The 19,327-nt window shown below is 36.8% G+C and overlaps 1 protein-coding gene across 1 annotated transcript in view; it reads left to right on the forward strand.

Annotated features, from left to right (window-relative positions):
* Positions 1 to 1,390: 1,390 nt before the first annotated feature.
* The window catches only part of LOC145981247 (uncharacterized), a 43,488-nt gene continuing 25,551 nt past the window's right edge, over positions 1,391 to 19,327 (forward strand). The window contains exon 1 of the mRNA XM_083114398.1: positions 1,391 to 1,406. The gene's annotated coding sequence lies outside the window, so the exon portion shown is untranslated. The remainder of the gene's footprint in view (positions 1,407 to 19,327) is intronic.

Consider the following 19,327-nt stretch of genomic DNA (forward strand, 5'->3'; position numbering starts at 1 on the left):
AGATTCCACGATGGAAGAAAATACCTCCACGAAATTTCAGAATGCTATAGAAACTCATTTCCGTTAAGTAGTTTCTTATGAAAAAATGAAGAAATCCGTTCGGCGGAGATCGCACTGTTACCATGAATTTATTTAAGTGAAGACTATCGTAACTTGGAAATATTCTACCTGCCTGGAAAATAATTGCCAGCAGTTTATGGTACAGGGAAAATATTACTGAACTATCCAGAAAGAGTCACAGAGTATATTCCTTTACTTCTCTGGATTATCCCTTATTTGGCAAGCCTACATTCTACATACAGAGGTAAGACCACTGTCTTTCCATAAAATTGTTCGGTAACAGTAGTATAAGCCGGAGACGGATTTCTTAAAATTTACAGGAGAAAAGATGAGAAAGTACTTACGGAATTGCATTCTTGAGGACTTTCTGAAGCCGGAGAAATTGTTTTTTAGAATCGTGCAACGTATTTTGCTTGTAAATAAGGAATTTTTCGTCAATCATGCATCTCCGTTGTACGATAGCTCGTGCCGCCATTACCGTCGACTACGTGAATCAAATGTTCCGTGCGTTCGGTTATGTAACCCCCTCACAGTGTAGCAACCACGCGGAAGTTTGACAAGATGACGTGTGAGCGGTTGTTTTTTTTCCCACTGTAAGGTAAGACTCTAGTTTACGTCCTTTTCCTAAGGAATACGTGTCATATATCGTTGGAAAGCTTATTTTATAAGGAATTCAACAACGTAAATCCCAAAGCGAGCAAAAATTTCCTGAAGGAGTAAATCGAGAAAACCGATGTTGTCCGGATATGCGCAATTGAACGTACTGAGGAATTTTTTAGATGATGAAGCACATATTTAGGGGTGAAATGAGTGCTAATGGAACTTAACCTAACAGGCCTAACCTAACCTCGTAGGCATACCTCGACCCCGTGAATGGATAGTGGGGCTATCGTGAACAGAAAGTGTAAAAAGAAAAAGGTACTTACCCGAATAGATGCCGGGTGCAGCACCACGATCGCGCACCGCGAACGCAAAGAAGCAATCACCATGCAGATAAGGACGTAAAGTAGAGTCTAGCCTCAATTTTTGCTTAAAAACCTTTTGTGAATAGTTTATGCGGCATTTATCGGTTCATAAGTTTTGAAACACTGCACATCAGCTGACGATAGACAACGTGAGTCAAAATTTGCCCGCCGAATTAGCAACGACGAATAAATGATTATAATGTTAAAAATAACGCTTTTTTCATGGAAAAATAAGTGATTTCCAGCTTGAAAAATCTTCCGCTATGCATATGAGGTAAGTAGCAATGATTTTTATTTGAAAACAAACGAGTTTAATGTGTCTCCGGCTTATACTACTGTTACCAATATTTTCTTGGAACGTCTATTTGTAGTCCAATTCAGGTACGTATGTACGAACTTGCCTTCTTTCACATCTCCATAATGTTCGGTAATTTTCCCTGCTTTTCTGAAGTTGCCTTCATATTAAGTTACCAACTTTCGTATCCCCAAAACGTATTTCTTCAATTTTACAGGAGAAAGTACTTACCAAAATGGCTTTATTTATACTTTAGGAAGGTCTTGGAAGTTTGTTTTCACCTCGTTGAAATTTTTTGCCGGTAAATCATGTAATTTTCGACATTAATGTCACTCCGATGAAAGCTCTTTCCCTTGATGTACGTCTACTACAGGGCTCAAGGAATATAGAAGTATTTTAGGAAGAGCATTCCGAGACACGGAGCTCTCCCATTGGCCAGAAGCCGCAACGAGCTCTGACGGGACCAAGGGGATCTGTCAAGGGGCGAGGCTCGCGTAGCAATGGAAGCTTACGGGAAATATTTTCATTTTTAATTGTCCATATCTTGGTTCTATTAACCATTTGCAGCAGAATAATAAGCAAAACGCAAGGAATACGACCTAGGCAATAATATGAAGAAGTTTACAGCACGCAATTACAATAAATGGCGTTATACAAATCAAACAAAAAGTAATCACGACTATCCTCTTATATCGCCCCTACATTGAAATCTGAAGTTGCGTATGGGTAAATAAATACCATTTTAAATTTAAATATTTCGCTACCACACCAATACTTATTATCCTTCATACCTTCAAATTTTCACAGATGTTTGTTATTAATAAATTGTTCATTATAATTTATATATCTAGTATACATAGGATGTCGCTGTCGCTGTTGTTATATGACGTCGCTTTTCTACGTATTTAGGGTAACCGCAACAATAACAATGAATGATGAAATGATAAATTTGATGGGCTAGATGAGTGTGGCAAGCACTGGTGTACGCAAAGGGGGCTTAAGGGGCTAAAGTCCGCCGAAATTTTTAGAAAATAAAAAAAATCAAATGAAGACAGTAATGAAGTAAAAAAAAAAACTTTAAAATGACCCCCAATAACTATTTTTGTGTTTGAATAACTTTTAAAACGAAGGATTAAAATGGTAATTGGAGCTCGTATCTAATGAAAATAGAACAGCGACAACGGGATATCAGCGAAATTGATTTTCGGCGATACATTCTATGAACCAATCTCATTCTGTTCAGTAAAGGTTAGATTCATGGCACTGAACCCGCGTACAATTTGAATTGAATTAACATAATCCTTGAGTGAGATGGAAATGGGTTTTGGATATTTTTTTTTGTAGATGTGAAAATCTTTAACTAGTGATGCAAACATGCTTTCGCTTACATTAAAGTTTACACTATGGTAAAATTGCAGAAATATTCTACCTAAACTGATTTGTGTTTAAAAAACCGTAACATTAAGATATGTTTTTTTTAGAAATTAATAAATAAATAATAAATGGATAAAATGCAATGTCGTGGGAAAGCGTAATCCCTTAATAAATTCAAGGAAACTCGTGCCAGCTCGATGGCGAATCTGGTCAACCGCGTGTTCGACTTTGAATCCCATCACTGAAGTTCCCGACTTGGAGTCACGTCGTGGGCATTGATGTTCTTTGTGCCTGCCCTTTCATCAATTTTATGTGATCAACACTCATCGCCGCGATTAACCAAAAGTGGTAAAAAAGCGACGTCAAATAACAAATACATGAACAATAGGCCTGGCCTCTGTCTTGGTTTAGCAATGTGATTTGTTAATCACTATACTGTGGAGGCCGAGGCGGAAATAAATATCAGTAAGAATAAAAATTCATTACAACTTACCCTTCCTGGAGACTTATGATTTTGAAGACGATGCTACCCACTGTCGTCTTTTTCTCGCTGCACTTGCTTCCATGGACTTGAGTTTCATTAGTTTATTCAAATGTCGAATTCTAATAAAAGTTCTTGTTCTGACATACAGGGAAATAATATTTTCGTTAACTTCAAGAAATTTTGACTGAAGTACTGTCTTTAGAGTGTCCATAACTTTATGTTGCTTGGAAACAGTTGACCCATGGAAGGATGCAAACACAATTTCAAATTGAATAACGTTTTCCATATCCGAACCACTACGTGCCTCCACCGGGTACCGAACCGGAATCCCTCGATTATAAGACGATGACGCCACCACTACGCCATCGGGGAGGCCCTCAAAATAGAAATAGATTTGGTGCCAGATTCCTTAAAGCCCCAATTGGTACACTCTGCAACAGCACAAGAATGTTTACCTTTGGCACGCTTATTCATGGTACAGACACCGAATACACGTAATACGACCTAAAATTACTCGCTTTAATATTCAAGACAAACAGCACAAGCACTTCTGTAAAGGAATACCTGATCGCTACTACTGGACGACATCTGGGAGAAATCTGTGCCTCGCAGTTGGCTTATACCGAACAATGAAAGCGGAAACTGGAAGCAATTACTTTCCATTTGAATGTTCCCAACTGCAGGTATGAACCCCCTCGGTGTACGTCAAATCGTCTATCGTATATCCCTTACCTGGAGGAATCGCTAGCGTAACGCTCTATGAACTCAGAAGCGAACCTTGGTTGAGGCATGGGTGTGTATCATTGTGTGTCTTATCTATTTCATCTTTCATTTTCATTTCATTGCCCTAGTTTGCTCTATTTGTCAAAAAGCGACGTCAAATAATAAAACAGATTGATTGAATTGGCGTTTTAAGTCCAGTTTATGTACATTGAGGCTAATTGTACCTACAGTTTAAAGTGGGATCCGAACCACTACGTGCCTCCACCGGGTACCGAACCCGGGATCCCTCGATTATAAGGCGATGACGCCACCACTACGCCATCCGGGAGACCCTCAAAATAGAAATAGATGAGAACGTTAATTGGTTCAGTAACGATCTCGCTACCCAGCGAAGGTTTAAGGCTCGAGTCCCGCCTGAACATTGTGTCCCTTTGCGGGTGTCCATCTATTTCATCTATTCATTACTCATCCTCGCCTTCTAATTAGGTAAAAGTTACAGGAAAGCAACCCAAAAATAAGAAAAAAATATTTGCCTCGTAATGACGCAATTTGACAAGGACGACCGCAAGATTTTTTCACAGGCGAGGCAGCAGTGCTCAAAGAGGGAAAGGTTTTGGAATGCTATCTCTCTAGTTAAGAATATCCTCTTAAAGAAAATTCCCCCACTAGGATAAATTGCATAGACATCCTCCACCCACTGCATTTTGTCTATGATTTTGCAATATACTCGTACTTATTATGTTATTAGTTTAGTTTAGTTTAGTTTAGTTTATTGCGTCCAAGGACTACCGGTGTGTACAAATTACAGTACATGGTAATATAGGACATGTCAATACTTACATTACAATACAATATTACATTAATAGATTTTACAAATATAAAATATATAGCCAAAAATTGTAAAAAAAAAAAAAATTGGGTCTTACTCTGGTATATCAAAATCACAAAAAAATATAACATGAGAAGATATAGAACATTGCAGCCTACTTCTAGGTGATACTAATTATCCACTTTCATTTGACATTTAATTTTACAAGAATAATATGTGATTATACTACATTATGTACATTTGTCTTATGTAAAAGTCGCTTCCATGTATTCAGCTATAGAATAAAAAATATTCTTCAGAAGCATTGATTTTATCTTGTGCTTGAATATCATCAATTTTGGTTCTTTCCTCACATCTTGTGGTAGTTTATTGTAGAGATCTATGGAATAGTTTAAGGGACCTTTCTTACATAAGTTAAGGCGGCAGTGTTTTATGTGAAGTTTGTCTTTATTTTTTGTGTTTAGGCCATGTATTTCCTCATTTGTGGCAAAGTTGGAAATATTTTGCTTAACATAAATTAAGCTTTCATAAATGTATATGCAGGGGAGAGTTAACACATTAAGTTTACGGAAAAGAGTTCTACATGAATAAGTTTTCTTTACTCCAGCTATGATTCTTATAGCTCTTTTTTGAAGCATAAAAAGGACATTGGAGTGGCCCTTGTTACCCCAAACCATAATACCGTATCTTAGTAAAGCATCAAAGTTTGCCATATAAAGGCACTTTACAGTTTGGGTGCTTGAGATGTCTACCATTTCTCGAAGGGCATAGCACACACTACTTAATTTTGATTGTAGCGTGTTTATGTGTTCTGTATAGCTAAGGTGTTCATCCAGAATGATACCCAGAAATTTTGAATTTTTTTTAGGCTCTAGTTGTGTATTTCCAGATATTAGATTGAGGCTTATTTGGTTTCTGGTTTGGATTGTAGAAAATGTAATGTAATTTGTTTTTTGCTGTTGAGGAGTAGATTATTATTTAAAAACCAGTCATCTAATTTGTTTAATACTTTATTAGTCTTAGATTGTAGAGCATCTTTGGAAGTGTCTGTTACTATAATATTTGTATCATCGGCATATAATATTGCATTTGCCTCGGGTATAACATTTGGTAAATCATTTATGTACATAAGAAACAAAAGAGGGAGAAAATACTTCCCTGAGGCACCACACATGTTACACTTTTCATGGTGGAGTGTTGATGTGTTACATATCCTTTTGCTGTGGTGTGAGCGATTTCTACAATTTGCTTTCTATTGGTAAGGTAAGATTGAAACCACTTTTGTGGTAGTCCACGAATACCAAGTTTTTGAAGCTTCCACAGCAATATCTCGTGATTTACAGAATCGAAAGCTTTTGATAGGTCACAAAAGACTCCTACCGTGTGATTACACTTATTCAGCGATTGTGTGACACATTCTACTAAGTCTGCTAATGCTGTTTTTGTGCTTCGTTCAGACCTAAAACCATGCTGCGACAATAAGATTGAGTGTTTACTACAGAAATTTTCTACTCTCATCATTATTGCATGTTCAATAATTTTTGAGAAGACTGAGAGTTGCGAAATGGGCCTGTAATTTTATAAATCCTTTGGGTCATTTTTCTTCAGTAATGGTTTAACAACAGCTATCTTTAGCCTGTCTGGAAAAATACCCTGTTCAATGGAATTGTTTATTATATGTAGTAATGGTTGACATACGGAACTATAACATTTCTTAATTAGGAAGTCTGGTATTTCATCAATGCCGAAAGATCGTTTGTTTTTTATACGCCTGCAGCACTAACTTCAATTATTTTTTGTCAACAATAAGTCGCCCCTGCAAAGAAGTTGCTGAAATTCTACTGCTGGAAATTTTTAAAATACAACACTAACTGAATATATGTACAATATATTGACATAATTTGATGCATGTTTCTTCCGTACCAAAAAAACACTACGTGTTAAATAAAAATTAAATAAGAAGGATACTGTTATAGACATTCGTATTATTGAAACTGATGGCAATATTTGCATTCATACGGCTTAGACGTTTATTATTGCGTAACTGTAACTTCATAATAATAATAGTTTTATTAACACGCACACAACACCGAAATTTTGGAACTTCCCGTGGATGCAACTCGACAGGACTCATACCACTGCATTTTACATACTAGTGACTAGCGAGGCTCTGGTGTCTGGACTCGTGACCATCATAATCCTTGGTGGGGCTCGTATTGTGTTGTCCTTACATGTTTATGATTGTCCCTTCATCCGCCTCATCTTATCACGATTCATCCTCATCTTCGCGATTAGCCAGAAGTAGCAGAAAAACGAAATAATAATAAATCAATATGTATGTATGTGTCGTTCATTTAAAGACGAATTTCTACTGGGTTGATCGCTACTATGAGGATGAATGATGAACTAATGAGTGGAGAATGAGACAAGCATTGCTATATGCCTTACTATTGTTCAAACTGGGGCCTCTGGCTTCCTAAAGCGTTATGCTGTCATGGAGACCCGTTATATACATGTAGATGGACTTACTTAATCCTTTCCGTTCAATCTTACTCTCTCGATCCTGTTGCAGTTATGTCCATGTTATAATTAATTAAGTTAGTAAACCATTTGCATGAAAATATGCGCACGAGACTCTACTCCCACCCCCTCCAGCACACACAGGCATTTCAAATTGTTTCACTTTACGATTTTTCGGGTGTTCTATCTATTGTGCTCGTCTCAAGATGAGACTCTCATCTAATAATCATTTAACTTGATTGCTGTGTCTCGTAATCAAGGGATCCCGTAATCAAGGGTCGATACCCGGTGAAGGTACATGGTGGTTCGGATTCCACTTTAACCTGTAGGTCCAGTCCCGATTAGCCTTACTGTGCATAAAGTGGACTTAAAACACCAAATCAACCAATCAACCAACCAACCAACTTTATTTTTTGCGTGTAGAAGTGTAGACAAATAGTGTTAAAGAACCAAAGACATTGATTCCCTTTTTGCTGAATTGAGCAAGAATTTGTTCGTTTGCCAACCTCAGTTAACTTGAGAAGGTACGGGAAAGCAGCGAAGAAGAACTACATGTTATAAACATTGCTTCCCAAGAGTTATAATCGCCTCTATGAGGCGATAAACTTGTATGATTTTACATGTTATTAAGCGGTCCGCAGCTGAGGGATCCCCTTTTTGACGTCACTCTAGCAGAAGACATTCACGTGCCGCCGTAGCGCGGGAAGCCGGAATAGCACCCCCTGTACAGGGCTGTTTCAGTCTTATCCTTATGGGAGATTGGTTGACCTGTTTTTCTACTGTTCCTCGCGAACCGGCTGAAGTCAAATTTGTGTCCATATTCACGAACCTTATCTTCTACTAAATTTTATTGCGAGAATGAGAGTAGAATACGTGTAATATTTACATATAGTACCAGCAATGTACGTATTCTACAACTCTTTCATTTACACAATATTTCGTTTTATTAAAATTTCGGTAACCACCAAACGTCTCTAATTCCCTTATTTTCGTATTTTTCACATTGATACTTACATATTCTGCATTCGTAAGGATTCTTCTATTTCGCGTTTCGTTTTTTGCACGCAAATAATCTCAATTTTCGAAATATGGAGTATTTTTATTTTCTTCGCTTTTGCTTGCGTTACACGCGATATGGCGGAGAAATCTTGACTAGCGTAGTCCATGATCAGTGGTTATGCAGTGTTGCGACCTTCTTCATAGCAAAATATCTAGGTACTAGTATGGAGAATACGTAAGTATGAATGTGGAAAATACGAAAATAAGGGAATTAGAGACGTTTGGTGGTTACTGAAATTTTAATGATATGGATAACAACATAGGCCTTTAGCCTAAAAATAAACTTCAGTCTGCTGACGTCAGAACGCAAGGTAGCAAGAGTGTTGTGCGATAAGTGATTGAAATAAAACAAAGCAACTGAAACCATTGGCGCGTGGATAGGTTAGTAGGGCCACGCAAAGGTTTCAATAGTGAAAAAGATAGCCCCACGAACCATTGGCGCTAGCCCCACGAACCATTGGCGCGTGGATAGGTTAGTAGGGCCACGCAAAGGTTTCAATAGTGAAAAAGATAGCCCCACGAACCATTGGCGCTAGCCCCACGAACCATTGGCGCGTGGATAGGTTAGTAGGGCCACGCAAAGGTTTCAATAGTGAAAAATATAGCCCCACGAACCATTGGCGCTAGCCCCACGAACCATTGGCGCTAGCCCCACAAACCACTGGCGCGTGGATAGGTTAGTAGGGCCACGCAAAGGTTTCAATAGTGAAAAAGATAGCCCCACGAACCATTGGCGCTAGCCCCACAAACCATTGGCGCGTGGATAGGTTAGTAGGGCCACGCAAAGGTTTCAATAGTTAAAAATTGGTTTCGAAAAAAATATTCGTAGCCCCACACACCATTCTCGGATAGCCCCACGAACCATTGGCGCTAGCCCCACGAACGATTCACGGATAGCCCCACGAACCATTCACGGATAGCCCCACGAACCATTCACGGATAGCCCCACGAACCATTCATAAATAGCCCCACAAACCATTCACGGATAGCCCCACGAACCATTCATGGATAGCCCCACGAACCATTCACGGATAGCCCCATGAACCATTCACAGATAGCCCCACGAACCATACATAAATAGCCCACGAACCATTCATAAATAGCCTTAGAGATACTGGGCGAAAGGGGGGGTTATAGCCCCCATCAACCTCACATTGAGCACGCCACTGATCCTGTGCACGTCATGTTGTCGCAAGTTCGTAATCAGAAATGATGAACAGTAACTCACGTTTATTTACGTTGTAGAACTGTTACACAGTTACAAAACCGCGCATTTGGAAACACTGACCGGTTGTTACGTCATGAAACGCTCGCAAATATTTGGTTCACGTAGTAGACGGACATCAAGGGAACAGCTTTCATGCATCGGAGCAACATTAATGTCGAAAATTACATGATTTATCGGCAAAAAAATTTCAACGAGTTGAAAGCAAACTTCCAAGACCTTCCTAAAGTATAAATAAACCCATTTCGGTAAGTACTTTCTCCTGTAAAATTGAAGAAATACGTTTTGGGGATACGAAAATTTTACCTTAGTTTTTAATTTGGATAAGTAGCTTCATCCGGCCGACCAGTCTGATTCTTGTCATTAGAATATTATTTTGGGGATTCCGTAAGTGTTGCCTAATGTAGTTAATGAAATCGTAAATTTAACATTGTATGAAATCACTGCGTAATACGTATCAAAGCTTTTTTCAAAAAGTGATAAAGAAGTATCGCCAAACACGAAGCAAATTCCGTTCATTTCATCTCTGTAGTACAGGTTTGCATTCAGTATCGAAATCGAACTTTCTGATTGTAATTGTGTATCATTTCTTGTTTAAAATAAAAACTCAGAAATTTTAATGAAATGGTAATAATATTATATACTGGGAACGAGTTTACAATACCGGACCACTCTCCAATTTCTATGAAATTTCGCCTAGTCACTAACTGCGAACTCCTAATCACGAATCTGCATGTAATAATTGGCGGTCAAGTATGGAAATCGAGAAAAAAAAACGAAATAAACTATGTTTTCTTAACGTAACGTAACCCTACCATAAGAACAATAGCTCCACGGAACATGCCATTTTCCCAACGAAGAAATCAACAAGGTATAGTTCTCTTAGCTAAAATATTAATTTTTCTTTGTATTTATGCTAATGGAACCTAACCTAACAGGCCTAATCTAACCTTGTAGGCATTCCTCGTCTGAAGTCAGCAAGATTGTTGTGCGTAAAGGAAGACCATTAACAAATTGCGAAAGAAAGATGGTTCCGAATTGCTGTGTATGGACAATCACCCTGGTAAATCGCAAGCTTATTTTACAAGTTCTACACGTAAATGTACAATTCTAACAAGTGACCGCCAAATATGAACTACAGATACGTCATCAGGATACCGAAATTAGTAAGTAGGCGAAAATTTATAGAAATTGGAGAGTGGTCCGGTTTTGTAAACTCATGCCTTTTTTAATTCCTCTCGTATTTGCTTGCTTGAATGTTTTAGGTGGACCAGGTTTGGTTCTCTTACTTTTATAATTATACACACGCGCGGAAATAATCAGATAATTAAACATAATGATCCTAACCTACTTAAGTTATGATTCTGGTAATTATTATGCTAGTGAAAATAGCCGTACATACTATTCTCACCACCTGGTGAAAATAGTCGTAGCCTTTTTTATTTGTATGTAGCTAATGCTTAAGGATCATTTGAGGTAAATGCAACTTTGTATTGAAAACAGCATATTTTCAGTTACTATTTTCACCAAGTGGTCAACCTCGTTTTTGTGCAATTTTCACCTAAACTCAGGATTCCTCACAATGTGGGAATTATTTTATAAAACATTCATGTTCTCTTGTAAGATTTTGTTTTGCATTCCTTGTTAGGTTCTATGTCTCAAAAAATAATCATCTATACCATCTCTCTAAAAAGTGGTAATAATAATCAATAATCATCATTTTTAATTTGTGTTAAGCTCTGTGGTTAGTTGAGTGATTTAACTTGCAAAAATAATGTGTGAAATATAATAGCATCTGTACTTAATAATAAAGATACCAGTTTAATAGATCCGAGACACATTAAAATCAGATATTTTGTGTTTTGCATGGTTCGTACTTACCAATTGTCTTACCAATTGTGTATTGTGGAACATAGTTCAAGGTGCCAATATGTTTTTTACAAGAAAACAAACACTTTTTCTACTAATTTATCTAAGTGCTACTGAACGCACGTAACGGTGCTATATCGCTTACTTTGTGAATGATATTGCTTCTTTTGTTTTCGAATATCAGTGTTTTCCAATCTTCTTCACCGAAAAATACCTACTATTGTGTTCATCACATGTGCAAATTGTACATTATGCACTGGTAGCTGACGGACAGCCCCACGAACCATTCCGATAAGGTTAGGTTTGGTTAGGTTAGGCAAGCATAGTTAAAAAAAGGGGGGTTGGAAACACTGACATGATTTCCCGGTCAAATAGATACCACGATGAAAGAAAATACCTCTACTAACGTTGGTAACCTTAGAGAAACTCATTTCTGTAAGTAGTTTCTTCTGTAAAAATGAAGCGTACAACGAGATGTCCCAAGAAAATATGTAACTGTCAGTCACTAATTGTAAGTGATATTATTAAATGTTAAGTATCCCCGAAACATCTGAAATTCCTTTATTTTCTTCTTTTTCACATTGGTACTTACGTATTTTGCATTCCTAAGGATTCTTGAAGGTGCCATTTTGTTTTTTCACGGAAATAATTATATTTTCGACGTATGAAGTAAGTTTTGTTCGTTTCTTTTTCCCTTCAGTAACACGCTAAATGGCGGTCACAGTTTCACTACCATAATCGGCATGCAGTGTTTCCACCCCACTCCACCCAAAAATACCTACGTAGCCCCACAAACAATTTCCAGTAACGTTAGGTTAGGTACGGTCACAATATAGGTTACAATAGTTAAAAATTGGTTTTGAAAAAATATGGGTAACACTTTACTATACCGGAGACGGATTTCTTCAAATTTACAGGAGAAAATACTTACGCAAATCATTTTCTGTAGCGTTGTTGATGTTCGGGAATGTAAGTTACGTTCCATTTTAATGCGAATGCATCTGGTTTTCTACGAAAATCTATTTCCGACTCGCTATTGCTGTTGCAGCAATTTGCTTTCTGCACGAGAGCACAATACACTCTCGTATTGTCCGTATGTGCTAAATTGAACGAAAGGAGTGCTAATGGAACCTAACCTAACCTAGTAGGCATACCTCGTCACCGTGATGGTTCGTGGGGCTATCGTGAATTTTTGGGCTAATGTCAATGGTTTTTGGGGCTACCCTTGGATGGTTTGTGGGAAATAAGGAACAACAGTAAGCACTCGTTAATGTAAGAAATAGACATTATTTCCGTTAGAAATTCATTATTTCACCTAAAGAAATATTCGCAATGCAGAATAGTACATTAGCAATGTAAAAATTGCGAAATAAATGATTGATAAGTGTCTCCGGTATAGTAAAGTAGTACCAAAATATGCGTAGCCCCACACACCATTCTCGCATAGCCCCACAAACCATTTGCGGAAACATACCTTCTTCAGTTACAAAAACATGTGTTTGGAAACACTGACCGGGATTACGTCATCACACACAGGCTACATCCACCTGTAAGTAAATGGATGCAAGAGCTTTCGTGCATCGGTCACACATTTATATTGAAAAATAGATGATTTACTGGCAAATTTGGATGAACGATGGGAGAAAACACTTCCCCGAACCATCTATGCCCAAACTTCCACAATTCTAAAGAAACTGCATTTGGCAAGTAATTTCTCCTGTAAATTTGAAGAAATGCATTTCGGGGATACTTGAATTTTACCGGTCGTTGCTAATTCGCTTTTGTTACACACAATATGGCGGGCAAATCTTGACTCACGTTGTCTATGGTCAGCTGATGTGCAGTGTTTCCAAACTTATGAACCGAAAAATGCTGCACAAACTATTCACAAAAGCTAAAATTGATAAACCATTCATGGAAGGTTAGGTTATGTTCAGTTAGGTTAGGCAAACAAAGAAAATTAAATTGGGAAAGAAAAAACTGCTCACATGGCATCTTGTAAAACTACCGCGTGGTTGCTACACTAACACTTATTAACCAAAAAATGATGGTTTTTAGGCTAAAATTGATTTACAAACCATTCACAGAAGGTTATGTTAGGTTCAGTTAGGTTAGGCAAACAGAAAATTAAATTGAAAAAAAAAAAAACACTAACACGTCATCTTGTAAAACTCCCGTGTGGTTGCTACACTGACAGGGGGTTACATAATCAAACGCACGGAACATTTGATTCACGTAGTCGACAGTAATAGTGGCACGAGCTATCGTGCAAGGGAGATACATTAATGTAGAAAATGACATTATTTACCGGCCAAATAAGTTCCATGAATGAAAAAAACACTATTCCCAGCTTCCAAAAGTCCAGAGGAAGTCAATTCCGTTAGTACTTTCCCGTCTTTTCTCCTGTAAGTTTGAAGAAATGTGTTTTCACTATATCTAACTGTTACCAAAGAAAATACCTCGCCGAACGTTGGATACCTTATAGAAACTCATTTCCGTAAGTAGTTTCTTCTGTAAAAATGAAGAAATGTGTTTCCCATGTATGAAACTGCCAAAATGTATATCCCCTGAGAGTACGTACATTCTGCTTCCATTTTCCGGTGTTATTTTTCTGATTACTATTATAATTTTCCACATAAAAAAGTTTTTCCTGTTACTAAAAGCAATGCATTTCTCCATTCGTTCACATCCATATTGTTTACGCACAGTTTCTTTCATTTTTCAGACGAGGAATGCCTACAAGGTGAGGTTAGGCTGGTTAGGTTAGGTTCCAATAGCATAAATGGTAAGATTTTACAATAACTGACCCATCTGTAATTTCTATCCTACTTCTTATACTCATGAAATACATGAAGTATCTGAGGTTAACATGTAGGGATGATGTGTTGAAATTGTTAATTGATGTGTAGAAGTTGTAAAATAAGCTTTTCAATTACCAAGATCGTTCTCCATATACAAGCATGGAAACCATGTTTGTTCAACGTAGCGTTCACTTGTTCAGTCATGTGCATGGTTTGAGGAAGATGTGGACTTTGAAGGTAGGAAATAAAGTTCTTTTTTCGAAAGTTTTTTTTTTAGTAACTTTTAGTTTGGTACGTATTAACAATACAGGGCATTCTTTCATATTTATCATAGTCAATAATTTGTACACTTGATCATGATTGTTTAGATAAAATTTGTCGCTCAAGTGCTACGAAACTGACATTTTTTTTACGGTGTCCCACAAACCATTCACGCATAGCCCCACAAAGCATTCATGGTAAGGTTACATTAGGTTAGGCAAACATAGTTAAAATTTCATTCTAAAACGTAAAATATTGAAATAACCATCGTGGATAAATCCAGGGTTTCTGTTCTGATCGCAGACCACTCAATTTTGAAAAAATAAATATGCTTACCAAGGCAGTAATTTATTTTATTAAAAAACATAAACTAAACGTAACGTTTCAACCTTCTAGAAGACCTTGCTAGAAGGTTGAAACGTTACATTTAGTTTATGTTTTTAATAACATAAATTACTGCCTTCGTCAGCATATTTATTTTTTCATAATCATGGAAACAAGACATAATGGTGTTACACTCAATTTTGCTTATTTTACAATTTCTACATGTGACCCCTACATTCTAACATAAAATTCGTGATTAGGAGGCTTCAGTTAGTGACTATGCGAAATATTACAAAAATCGGGGATGGGTCTGGTATTGTAAATTCGCTCCGCATAAATACAATGAGAAATTATTATTTAGGTTAACAGAACTAAACCTAGCTATCTAACAACATATGCATTTTTTGCTTTCAGTAGATCTGTGCAGGAATGTGTGGCACCATGTCACTTTGCTACGATTTCAAGAGCACCTAACATGATTGCGTATTTCTCATTTTTTTTACTTTATTTTTTTTATTTTTTTTAGAAAATGACACATTTCCGCACCTTGATAGTTTACTTTTCCCGATTACTAACTTCAAACCATTACCATAAAATTAGGAACCGCGTTCCTCCTAAGCAGCCAATATTCTGCAGTCTTACCATATGTTGGATGTAAGCTTGCCAAATTAATTTAGAAACCAAGGAAGTAAAGGAATATAGCTACATCCCATGAGTGAGTATGTCTGAATACTTGAACAATATTTTTCCTGCACCATATATATATATATATAATAATAATAATAACCCTTTGCGCAACAGCCCTGAAGGGCCTTGGCTGACCTACCTATATATATATATACTGCTGGTAAATATTTTCCAGTCAGGTAGAACATTTCCAACTTATAGTAGATTTCTCTTAAATAAATTAATTTCATCAAGATTTTGGATTCTCTGTTACAGTGTAACTTCTAACTGATGTTCTTGAATGATTATAATCAGCTGATTAAAATGGATATATACATATATATTATTTGTGTGGTGCGAGCCTCGTGTGTTGACAGTTCAGAACCACCGTTATTTTATTTCTTGTCATTACTGATTTCAAGATGGCTGACATTTTTTTATCATTTTTTTCCATTTGTATGAGCGGTAACTTTTTTTATCTCAACTCTAGTAAGTCCTAGGACAATGAAACAAAATCTGTGATGTTAAGCATGTGTTAAGAGTTCATTATATCGGAGACACATTTCTTCATTTTTACAGAAGAAACTACTTACAGAAATGAGTTTCTCCAAGCTTTCCAACGTTCGTGGAGGTATTTTCTTTCATCGTGGAATCTATTTGACAGGAAAATAATATATTTTTCAAGAGAAATATCCCACCGACGCACAATTGACATGCTTCCCGTACGTGAACTGCATGCTCCACACGTTCAATGATGTACGTAACCCACTGTCAGTGTTTCAAACTCCTTTTTTTTTTTATACTATGCATGCCTAATCCAACTAAACCTAACCTAACCTTATGGAAATTGTTTGTGGGGCTATCTGTGAATGGTTCGTGGGGCTATCCATCAGCTACCGTGAATAATGGTTCGTGGAGCTATCCGACAATGGTTCGTGGTGCTATCCATCAATGGTTCGTAGGGCTATTCATCAGCTACCCGGGCTATCATCACCTGTGCATAGTGTATAATTTCCACCAGTGACGAACATGATAGTAGGTATTTTTCAGTGAAAAAGGTTAAAACACTGCATACCCACAACATGAGTCAAGATGTGCCTGCCATATTGTGTTCCGGAACTAAAGAAAGGAATAAAAAAAATCATTCTGTATATGAAAAATTGTGTTTATTTTCATGTAAAAAGCATAATGGCACCTTGAACTATGTTCCGCAATACACAATTGGTAAGTACAAACCATGCGAAACACAATATATCCGATTTAAATGTGTCTCCGATATAACGAACTGTTACCAAGCATGTTATAGGCTACAATTATATTTGTGTGTAATATCCTAAAAAATATTCCTTCATAATAAATTCTAAGGTCAAAATCACTCAAAATGTAATTATTTGGGGGGAAAGCAGTTTGTTTAACACTTCATTATTTTTTGTTTTAACTGTGCACCAATAGTGTATGTCATAATTATTTGAAGCTTGAGATATGAGTAGTTTTTTCTCTACAGGATCATAAATACCCACTTTTTGTTAAAAAGTTCAAAATTCAGTGTTAAATATCTCTGGTGTCAACCATCTTGAAATCAGTGATGAAAAAAAAAAAATAACGTTGGTTCTAAACTGTCAACATATGGGGCTCACACCACAAAATATATGTATTTTTAAAAATGGAATGCTCAAACAACTAATATTTTTTTCTCTACCATTTGATATGGATTGACCCTAAGGTTATTCCTCTAAACTAACACACACACACACACACACACACTCTCTCTCTCTCTCTCTCTCTCTCTCACTCACTCACTCACTCACTCACTCACTCACTCACTCACTCACTCACACACACACACATATGTATACACACATTTTAAATAGAAAAATTGAAAAGTACTCAATAAATGTTATATTAATGATTCCTCTTAACTTGGAATTGATAATTATTGGTAGTAGAAAGTGAAAAATCTTCTGCAGACAGCAAAGTGAATGTATGTTGTTTTTTTCTATTGCCTTTCTATGAAGCTGAAATAGCATGACACTTCATGGCATGGCAAAAATGCATTATCGAGTATGTTACACAGGTTTGCTTAGAATGCCATCGGGTATTTTTTTTAATCAATTCAATTCAGTTTTTTTCTTCATAGTAGCAGGAGCACAAATGGTTCATGACATTTGTCTTCCAGAGCAAAGCTATATAGAAATTCCCGGAATTTTATTCTTTAATTAAAATGTAAAAAGAGGGTTAGAAAGGGTACATCTTATCTGTGTAGCTCAATAAAATCAGTGAGAATAAAATCTACTGGACAATTGAAGTTGACAAAACATGACTAGTTCAGTTCTCACAATTTATTCAAAATGAAATAAAAATGTTCAAATTTAATAAAATTAGGTTAATTTTTAAACATATTATTATTATTTACTTGGTACATGCTGGGTATTTTTACCCAGCATGCATCTTAACAATAACATTAAAGCAAATTGCAAAAAGAACAAATATGTCAATCAAAATTTCATCAAAATATGAGTGAATGCAGTTGACCACCACTTTGACCAACTATTGTAACACAGGCTAGTATTCATTATGCAATGTGAATATAATTGTCTGCATGCTAAAGATATGTGCGTAAACTTAAGCGGGACGTTATGCATATAAAATTCTGGTATCTGTGGCATGCCTCGCCGTCTGCAGTCATGTGCTGTCTCGACCCAGATCCAAACTGGACACACTGTTTAACGCTACCTTTTACCTTTATTGGGCACAACCTCATGCACATGTCTAGCCTCTCCCAATGGGAACATTTCAAGTGTGCAGTTTTCAAACATGCTGCAATGTACAAAAATAATGTAGCTCGGGAACTAATATTTGTAGAGATATTAAATATATATTTTTTTATCCCCAGAATGACAGTGTTTTAGGTAGAGGTGAAATTTGTACATTGTACATCCCAAGAATGAAAGAAAGTTAAAGGCAAAAGAAGAAGGATGTCCCCCATCAATATTCATTGTGAGATTGCAACACTATATTGCACATGAGTGCTTTTGTAGGTGAACGTTCTTTCTTCGTCTTTGTTCTTAGCACAGGTGCACAGTTCTGCTGCCCTTCTAAACCACGCAATATTACAATGCTAACATTAGTTGAGTGTTTGGTGTACAGTTGTCTCCCATGTGCCTAAGTATGTAAGAAGAAAAATATCAATGCATCGATAGACACTGCCAACACTGCAGATTCTGATCTTATGCGGAAGTGGGTTAGTGAGAGAAGGGAGGACACGTAACTATGTATTAGTTCTAAAAGTAAACATGCACTGCTTTGGTTAGTAGGAGCCATGTGGCACCAAGCATGCAACTGTTGTTAAGTTTATAACATTTCGTCATTTTGAAAGAGCAGCAGAAAACTGCATCATAGAAAAATTACGAAAAAATAACATGTGGCACACATGATCAGTAGAGACTGGATTTTAAAGGGAAAAATTTTGCTCTAAAAAGGACCAAAAAGGAAAGGAAAATTACTGCAAAAATAAAAAAGGACTACAGTTTATTTTTTGCAACACTAAAAATAGGTATTATTTGAAATGAAAGCACAATGCACATCATTCATATGTAAGAAGGGATACATTAAATTTCATATGAAGTAAAGTAAAAATGCAAGAAATTTCTGGTATCCCTTTAATGCTTCCATTTACAATAATATTTTTAGTGGAGTGCAAGAGTAAACTATAGTCATTTTTCATTTCCTTTTTTTAGGCAAATAATCTTACCATCTGTTTCAATGAAATCTTCCTTGCAACAGCTCACCACATCCCACAGCTTGCTGTCACTTGTACCTCCCTTCACCATTTCACTGACTCTCAATGCTATTGTCACTGTCCCACAGTAAAG

The sequence above is a fragment of the Lepisma saccharinum genome, chromosome 29 (genome assembly GCF_977018435.1).
Source record: "Lepisma saccharinum chromosome 29, izLepSacc3.1, whole genome shotgun sequence".
Lineage (NCBI taxonomy): Eukaryota > Metazoa > Arthropoda > Insecta > Zygentoma > Lepismatidae > Lepisma > Lepisma saccharinum.